Consider the following 6,370-nt stretch of genomic DNA (forward strand, 5'->3'; position numbering starts at 1 on the left):
AATAGATTCTTAATTTTAATTGCTCTTGTTTGCTACTTTATTCCAAAAGGGATTGAAAATTTTATAAATTTTAATTATTTAAAAGAAAAAAAAATAAGATAAAGCAACATGATTTTCCAACTTTACGAATTTATAATAATTCATTATTATTTTATTATTATCATTATTATTGTATATTGTATGTATAATATTGTGTAAAGGTTCATCTTTTCAATTGAAATTTTCTTTAATATAGTCTTTATATTTTGAAATTCTTCATTATATTTTTTTTTCTGGTTATCCCGCACTTTAAAATTGATATTATTTAATTGGAATTTTGTGGTGCATCAAGTAAAGTTCGCTATCCTCCATAATGAAAATACCTTTCTTTTGGATGATAATGAATTAAAAAAAAAAGGCAACTGTGTAGTGTTTGGTATATAACAAGTATCCCTCTTAAAATCAAAACATTCAAAAGTGAACCACAAGGAAAATTATTTGAAAACCGAGGAAAATTTACAAAAAAAAAAAAAATTGAATAAGAAGAAGACGAAGAAATCAACGATGAATGAAAATGCGTTTATTATTTATGTGAAAGAAGAAATTGAAAATGAAAAAAGAAAAGAAGAAGAACAAAATTATTTTATTAAATCCAGAAAATCAGGATCATCAGGAAAAAATAATTTTCCTTTGTGTAACAAAACTTCTCTATCGCCATATTATAAGTATTTTTGGTTATATACAGTTATTTATTATAATGTACAAGAGTGTATGTGGGTGTAGACCACATTGTATGTACACAAAGATAAATAAGTATGAATGAAGAAAAAAAAAAAGTTTCATATTCAATTTTTGTGATTGCATTTAATTTTTGTATCTTCTTTTGGTTTGATAATATTTTATATGGAAAACGATGATATCCTGACACCGCGATTTAATTTATTTTTATACAAAATATAATAATGTAGAAAAAATTTTAAATGAAAAACATCATTGTTTGTCTATCGGTATTATTGAATTCGTATTAAGTTGAAACGCTTAAGTTGTGTATTTATTATTGAATTGGGTAATTGAATAATAACATATTTATCAGGTGAATTGAGTGGAGCATTTACTGTTAGACCACTGCTGTGTTAACCTATAACTAAATTCAATTTAAATTGCTGGAAAATGTAGACCTAAGAGCTCTTATTAACAACAATATTAAAACAATTAGAATTAGAATTGGAAGCGCGCATCGGTTAATTCTGACTATAATCCGTGTTATGATTACGAATAAAAGGGGCTTGTTCCGACAGAAAAGGCGAAATAACATTTCCCGAAACAAGATGATAAATAAAACTGTTTCAGCAATTACCCTACATGCAGCCTTTTGAGCATATCCTCAAAAGGTAATAATAAGGGAGAAATCTCTTCCAAGTAGATTCAATCTTATAAATGTCAATAGCACGCTCAAGCGTCCAAAATAGACATGGGTATTTTAATATGTGCCTAACGTTTGATAAGTAAAGATCAAAATTATTTTCAAGAATATAGATCAGTTCTTTGAAGTTATTTAATAATAATAATCAAACGGAAATGACAGATTTTGTTCTATCATAATTTTTCCGAAATATCATAATTATCTTATAGTTTTGTTGCATTAAATTTTAAAAAAAAACAAATAATTTGACTCATTTAATAACTTATAATAAATTTATGGGAAATCTTTATGTTTTTCTTTTCACTTGCTTTTTTTTTTCTTCAAACTTTTTCAACTTTTCCATTTTTTTTTTTCTTCTGCTTTTCACTCTTCGATTGAACATAAATCTTTTAAAAGAAGAAGCGGTACAACATAAGAATAGAAAAATTTTCTTTTTTCTTCTTCTTTATTTTTCTTTCTGGTCCAGGACACTTCAATTGATAAAAGTGGTTGTTTGGTTGTATACAGAAAGATGACTTTCTGTTGACTGGCGTAAAAGCAAATAATTTAAGGATATTAATTTTGTATGATTTACATTCCTTATGTAAAGTTGTTGTTTGTTTTTTTTTTGTTATTATTGTTGTTATACACTATTTGTTAACTATAGTTAAAAGTAATAAGAATTTATACTATGGCACCGCACATTATAATACGAATATAGCTGCACGAGTATACGTTAAAGTATAAACAAGTAAAAGAGAGGGAAAATAAATTAGAATGACGGTAAATATTTTGTGTTTTTAACAGAGTGTGTTGCATTTGAACAAAAAAATTTAATGCAAGTGAGAAACTAAGACAAATGTGGCAAGGTCTACGAACTCTAGGTAGGAGGTCCAATTGAAAATTTTAGTAATTTTATTTTTCAAATAGGCAAATCAGGTTTCGGGTTTGGGTATGGGATCAGAATCAGATTCGGAGTCAAAGTGTCTTTGTCGATTTACCAATTAAGTTTGTGATCAGAGCCAGAGTTAGAGTCCGAATCGAAGTCAAAGTAGGAATGGAGTTCGGGATCGGGGTCAGAGCAAAGGTCAGAGCCGGAGTGGGAATTGAAGGGAAGTCCAAGTCGAAGACAGGCCCGCAGTCATAGTTGGAGTCAGTATCAGAGCCGCAGTTGGAATTGGAATCATATTCGGAAACGTTTTGGACTCGTAGTCTAAGTCAGAAAAGAAGTAAATTTAGATTAAGCAAATGTAAAATATTTATATTTACATTTAATGCTGAACCCAAAATCACCTTATGAAGTACATCTTGTACAATTTATTCTATAATAATTTTATGAAAAATATTTTTAAGGATGTAAAGAATTAAGAGCTCATTTCACTTGTACATATATACTTATAACTATGCTTGTTTTCCGTCCTCAACTTCTTCGTACGCTAAGAAATTTTTATAAGAATACTCGTTGGAGAAACAAAAATCAAATGAACGGCTAGAAATTATTTAAGTACAAGCGAAATGATATTGAAGTGATTGTTTCTTTGCGGTTAATTTTTCTTTATTAGATGTTAATTTATGGCTTATTAAAGAAATTAATGTGACAATGTTGTAGGGGTCAAACTTCTTATTTAAAAAACCAACAACACAAAAAAAAAATTCTGTAATTCAAAGAGAAGAGCGAGGACAATATCTTTGATACAATTTCAATATATAAGAGGTTTTCTTCCTTTTTCTATTTTAAGAATTTTATTTTTATACATAAATAAATTTTTATTGAATTTTGATAAAGAAAATAAATAGAAAATTAAAGGCATTTTCCACATTTCCCCATTAATCAGTTCTTGTTATTGTAAATAATAATTATTTTTAAACAATATTTTTTTTCTTATTGATTCTAGTTGTATTTTTCAAAATATTGAGGCGCATAATGAAATATGAAGAGGCGTTACATAATTAGAATTATCTGAATTTTATATAATTATTTTTTGTGTCCTTGTTAGTGGATATTGTTCATTATGTTTTTTTTTGTTGATTTTTACAGTTATGAAGTTATTAATTAAAGGTTTTTGCATTGAATTTTTGTATAAAAGAATAATTTCTTTTATATTTTTGTATATACGATTTATGGACTCTGAATATCAAGAATAAAATTAAATTTATGTGTTTACGTAAGAAAATAAGTTATTATTTATTATAGATATAAGTTAAACGCCTATAAATCACAAATTTAATTTGTATAAAATGCAATCAATATAATGGAATACTATGAATTTTGGATTTGGATAATTTATGTAATAAAATTTGAATTAAAAATATAAGAATATTTTTTAAGTGATGGTTTTAATTAATTTTACTTTTGTGATTTTCAATTTCGTTTCAGTGATAATACGATGAACAGTTGGGTGAAACTGCTTGCTTCTCATAATTAATTAGCGCCATTTCACCAGGTGGTGTAAAATCCGCTTGTTATTGGGCAACAATCAGCCACATAGTCATAATTGGGTTTTGGAGGTGTGGTGCAATGGCGTGGGACTAAATATAAATTTCAGCAAAAGTATATTAGTTGTGCTCACAAAAAGTAGGAGCAGCGAACGAATAACGAGTTACGCACTCTGTTTGGTAAGTATTTGGGGATAACCCTAGATGATCGGTTCTCCTGGAATAATTATATTGACATGGTCATCAAGAGTACGACGATTAATGAGTTACGCACTCTGTTTAGTAAATATTGGGGGAAACCCTAGATGATCGCCTCTCCTGAAATACTCATATAGATAGGATTGTTTAAAACACAACGACGGTATAGATAGCAATGTGTGTATATACGACCTTTGTTAGGCCAATCGTCGATAACCCTACATTGTGCGAGAAGCTCAGCTAACAACTTATGGGCTTCTTACTACTGATAAAAAATTATAATAATCACGGCCCTTCCATTGTTTATAACTTGAAAATTAAATTATTGTGTGAATATTATTGTGTGGAATTGGGTGAATATTACACACGAATCTTATTAGTTCTATACGCAAAACGAGAACAAAATAAACGTGTTCATTGAAATTTATTTAAATTAAAAATTGCGAATTTACGTGTAATAAATAACAGAATATTGTATTATTGCTTGGAATATTTGTATTAGAAATGAATACAATAATAAAGAATATTGAAATTTGTTTGTTCAGTTCACACAAGCACCTATCTGGAAAAAATTCTAGATGGTTGGGATGTTTTCAGCTCTTTATGTTTTGTTTAAATGTCACATAAATGCTAAAGTTAAATTTCAGTAATAATAATAACGTAAATGCAAACAAATAATAAAGAAAATAATATTTAAATTTAATGATTTGAAAAAGAAATGTAAAAGCCCTTAAATTTCACGTTTACATCATTAAAAATTCACAGACAAAATACATTAAGAACATTAATAAACCAATTTAATTGTTGTTTTTTCACTATTTGGCTTTGAAACTTTTATTGTTTTAGATATTTTGTTTGCAGTTATAAGTTTTTTTTTAAGTATTGCCAAAAGTAATTTAAAATTTTTATGCTTCTTCACATTACTTGAACAAATTTCAAATCTGGCATTGTATTACAAAAATAATTTGATTTCTTTAAGACGCCTACAATACAAGTGTCTTAAAGTTTCCTCTTCACATTTCGATAAGAGATATTTTAAAAAATCTTAGTTATTTTCACTTATGAAGAAAATAAATTAAGAAATTTGTGAATCTATTTGTAAATTTCTAATTAATATATACCAAGCACATAGCCTTGGAATCCCACTTTGACGAGTTCTGAATCAAATTCCTGCGATTCTAATAAATAATACATAATGGAATTTAATATTATCGAGGGTAGATAAAAAAGTTTTTCATATATTTTGAATTTTCTATTGATTTTCCACTCCATTGGCAACTATTTAATTGAGGAATGCAAATTTACAATAGAAGAAAAAAAAACTAGTTTTATTTTTATAATCCTTCAGTTTGTATATAAAAATTTTTTTATTTTTGATTATTAAGAAAAATTGAAAAAGAAAATCATTAAGGAAATAAAATAGAAAAAGGAAATTAATTTTTCTCTTTATTTTCAATAAAAAATGAAAAAACAAAAATGGGGAATAAAAAGTGAAAAAATTTCCACTCACTCAAAAGTTAAAATTTTGTTCCCTAAAAATAAAATTTTTTTGCACAAAATAATGAAAGAAAAAATATGAATAGGACCATTCAAAAGAATTGTAGTTTTTCAAATTTCCGACTATATACAGGGAGTCCGTCTCTCTCCCCTCCTATTCAACAAATTTTATTTTGCTCTGCAGTTTTTATATAAAATAATTTTTTTTTTAATAGAATTTTTAATGGATTCATTTTTATGGAAATGCAATAAAAGAAAATTCTTAATTCAAGAAATTTGTTCTTCTTTTGTTTCTGAGGAGTTTGTTGAGAAACTTACGGTATTTTCCCTTAAAATAATGATTTGTTATTGTAGTATCGCTTTATATAATTAGAGCAAGTGTATACTTTATATGTAATATGTATGTAGTTGCAATTAAAAATTTTATTGTTGTATATGTTTTTAGAAATGTTGTTTATGAAATTTAAGGTGCAAAATATGCTCGAATATTTAAATATTAAAATTAAATTTACATAGATTATTTAAAATAAAAGAAATATGAAATTTAATTCAAAAATTCTTTTGGATTTTGTACTAGAAAGCAAACAGCTTAGTCATAAATTGTATAACTATTAGACAATTTTTAAACTGTAATTAGTTGTAAAATTTTGTACACCATACCTTGAAATACAAACCTGTTCTTGCGTCCTTTGTTGGAAAAATATTTTTGCTTCATTCAAAATTTGTATAAAAACTTTTTATTGCTCCAGTTCCGATTCACTTACATATCAAATAATTTTTTGTTTTGAAAATCTTTGATTTCTGGGCTCAAATTCTTGACTCGTACGAGACATATTTATTTTTTTGAGAAAGAAGTTC

The sequence above is a fragment of the Condylostylus longicornis genome, unplaced genomic scaffold (assembly GCF_029603195.1).
Source record: "Condylostylus longicornis isolate FDR11 unplaced genomic scaffold, ASM2960319v2 ptg000027l, whole genome shotgun sequence".
Lineage (NCBI taxonomy): Eukaryota > Metazoa > Arthropoda > Insecta > Diptera > Dolichopodidae > Condylostylus > Condylostylus longicornis.